A 3,790-nucleotide genomic window follows, 5' to 3' on the forward strand; every position below is an offset into this window, starting at 1 on the left:
AAAGTCATTTCCTTAGGAAAAAGGCAAATGTCTCAGTGGTCTTGGCATAGGATAACTAAATTCTGCTTTACCTTTGCAGTTTGATATGTAAAGTATGTATTTTTAAAAGGTCACATCCTTTTTATATTTATAACTCAGTCTGCTGCTGCTTTTGGCTGCTTCTTTGGAAAGGTGCTGTAGGGCAGGAGGTAATTTAAAAAAATACCCACAAGCCAAAGGTGAAGCTCTGGGGGTTTTTTTCCATTGTGGATATTTTAGCTGTAGGAGTTGGTCAGCAAGAACTTCATCAGCAATGAAATACTCAGAATTTATTATGAAGGTGATTAAGTCAGGCTTACTGACTCATGCACTGAGGTATGTCAGGAGGATGGTAAGTGGAAGAAAAGGAAAGTACACAACCTGATTAACAAATGAGTTGGCCAAGAAAGTAAGCAGGGAGGTGTCAGCTGAAAAACAGCTCCAAAAGCCTAAACTTGCCCAGGGGAATGCTGATCTGCAGGCAGTCACCATTCCCATTTTCCCCAGACAGCTCCATCAGTCTGCAGCATGGCCAGGCTCCCAATCACCATTTATCTTCTCCGTGACACATGGTGGAAGCCAAGTGACAGGGATGGGAAGCCTCCCCAGCCTCATTCATCACCTGGCTCTGGAGAGCACTTCGGTGAGCATCCAGTATTCAGTTAAAAATGTAAATGTTGCCTTTAGCAGGGTTAATGAAATAAAGCTAATCTGATTTTCTGGCTGCCTACTTGTGGATCAGACGGATGGGAAAAGGTGTTTGAGCATAGTATTGATTGTATTGATTGCATTTCAGAATTTTCTTGGAAGGTCATTGTCTAAATATTGTTCCTCAGGGACTTGACCTGCCTGCACCAATTTATCTTAGCATATTTTTTTGTGTCCAAACTACTTAACATCCCCTTTGTTCCCATCTCTGTGCCTGAGCAGAGTTTTGTATTTTCAGAGTTGATATTTCAGCCTGTTTGGAAGGCAAGTGGGGAAGGCTGCAAGGGATATAAATAACATCTCAGTTTGGAGCCAAGAGATTTGGAGTCTGATGTGGCCATCTATGCATGAAGCAGTGATCAGCTCCACAGAGAGCATATTGCACTAACCTGAAAGGAACTTCACGGCCACAGCAACGCTTGAAGAAACACAGACTTGCTCTGGGGCTTCCCATGCAAACTGGTTTGTTTAAGTACATGGTAAACTATGTTTTAGCTATGCATTTGTCACTGTGTCTCAAAGTTTTTACACTGGTGTCTCTGATTTTTCCTGCACTAGGAAGAGGGAGATGAGGCTGCCAAGGTGTCATTGAGCATTGATCTGTCCATGGTTGCCCAGGGACATGGTGGCTGCCCCAACCCATGTGGTATCCAAGGCCAGGCTGGATGAGCCTTGAGCAGCCTGATCTAGTGAAGAGGTGTCTCTGCCCAGGGCAGGGGGCTGGAAGTAGATGATCTGTAAGGTTCATTTCAACTCTTACATTCTATGATTCTATGGTGGAGGGTGAGTTTCTGATTTGTACCCCCATATCTTCTCTCAGCTGGGAATGAGCTGCAGTTTAAGTACAACCTTGTTATGTGGGATATCACAACATTTACTGTCATGGAAACAGTGCCATACAGTACAGAGTTGTGTGGAGTTGTTAGATTCACCTGCATTGTGTCAGATATAAATAAGACTGATGCAAAAGGTGTTGCTAAAAGGGGAAGCAGACAGTAGCTTTGAACTCGTGCAGCATCAGCAAAGTGCAATGTGCTGACGCTAAAAAGAGCAAAGGAGAACAGCATAAAATACAACAAATTCAGTTTTTTTAACAGGTAAGAAAGTAACAAGTAATAAAGTTTGAGGATTTGGTAACTTGCCTTTTTTTTTTTTTATATAGTTGCATCATTTTCACAGTAATGTTGGGTAAAAATATCCATTAACTTTTCCCAGCAGAATAAAGATCCCTTGGATGAAATAGCTCCTTTGACATGAGGAGGAGGCTCAGGAATGAAGACAGAACCTCATGGCATTGAAGTAGCCACTGTGCTCCAGCCACCCCCAGGGGTTTGTGTGACTGTGGTGGCTCCAGCTTCAGACCATGCACTCAGGTGAGGAGAGGGCCAGGGGGTTGGTGTTTTTCAAACAGGAATTAGAAATCCAAAAATACAAAGTTCAACCTGTCTGTTGGTTCTAGGAAAGCAAAGTCTGGGGCCACGTGTGAGGCTAAAGGGCTTGTGAGTTTGCACAGTAACATTTCTGTTGTCTGAACTAACTAGTGGAATACGGTGGGAGTTGCAGACTTACATACAGAATAATTTATTTTTTTTCTTGGCCTCTTTCAGTGTGCACAAAATTTCTACCTTGTTGCATTCATTCATGTTTGTAAGAAAAAAAAAAATCAATTGATAGTGTGCTGGATCTGAGTAAATTTAACCTTGCGGAAAACAGTTTTTCTGTCAGATTACATTTACATCCCAAAACTTATGTGCAGGGATTTAACACATATCCTGTTGATAAGCCACATAAATGACAAGCCAGGAATTTTGGGTTTATCCCCTTTAATGATTAATCTTTATTTTTATCTTTTGGGTGTCTGCACATGCTGTTCCTGGCCTGGCTCTTACATACTTACAAGTGCTGGTAGTGTCTAAGTGGTTTGTTGCTCTGCTGTGACATTTATTAACAGGTGGCAAAACATGTAGCCATAGCAGAAAATGTGTTTTTTGCAGAAATGATATGTTACATCTCATCCAGGCAGTCTCACACCTTCTCTTAGGTCAAAGAGAAAAGAGAAAAGTGGGTATGGGAGGCTTCTTTTAGCATTCAGGGTGAACAGATTTACAGTGTGAAACTGAATGGAATCTAAAATTTAAGCTGAGAAAAAAAGATGCACTTAAAAGAAATATGGTTTTGGAAAGAGTCTTAATAGACAGTAAAGAATGGCCATATGTTTCACCTGGAGATCTCGACAGACAGATGCACTGTGCCTCCTTTCTGTATGTTGGCATGAACTTAGGGCAAGAGGAAAATAACCCAAAAAGGCTTTACCAAGGTGGCCCTGAGCAAAGTCCTGTCAGGGAAGGATCCCATCTCTAGCAGATGAGATGCCCCAGTGGTGGTGACTGCTGTGAGCAAAGAGTAGAAAATTGCCCTGATGTGGGTGACCCACTTGAAAAATGCATAAATGCTTAGTTCTTATTAAACATTTAAACAGAGTGGCACAACCTGCACCCCACATCTGCACCAGAACAGATTTACTCTAATTTAAGCACGAAGTCAAATGAATTCAGCAGACCCAGATTCACTGACACAATCAGGGAGCCATAAAGATTATTCTTTTTGGATCCTGTCTTGGATCCTGCTCATCCAACTCAGAGGACTTGGTGGCTTTGTGCTACTCCCACCAAGGTGCCCAGTGAGAGGCTGCCAGGATAATTCATGAGGCTTTATTTTCAGGCAGATTACAGAAAAGTTTTGGAAAGGATATGACAGAGCAGCAATTGTAGGAGCTTTTGAGGTGCCAACCAACCATTTTTTAGCTCTTCTTCCACAGGTGTGTAGGACCTGCATGACTCATTGTCTTTAGCTTTTTGTCTCAGCAGAGCAAGGCAGAGCTCTCCACTCTGCACCACATCACTACAGAGCAGATTTGCTGAATGACTGTGGGGAACTTAAAATAATTGTTCTATAGTTATTCACCAGGGTACATTACATTTGGAATCAGAGGTCATTTTCTTTTTTTTTTTACAAGGGAAAACATAGCAAGTTGAACCTGTAATTTTGAGTACACTAATTCCAA

The sequence above is a fragment of the Acanthisitta chloris genome, unplaced genomic scaffold (genome assembly GCF_000695815.1).
Source record: "Acanthisitta chloris isolate BGI_N310 unplaced genomic scaffold, ASM69581v1 scaffold6438, whole genome shotgun sequence".
NCBI lineage: Eukaryota > Metazoa > Chordata > Aves > Passeriformes > Acanthisittidae > Acanthisitta > Acanthisitta chloris.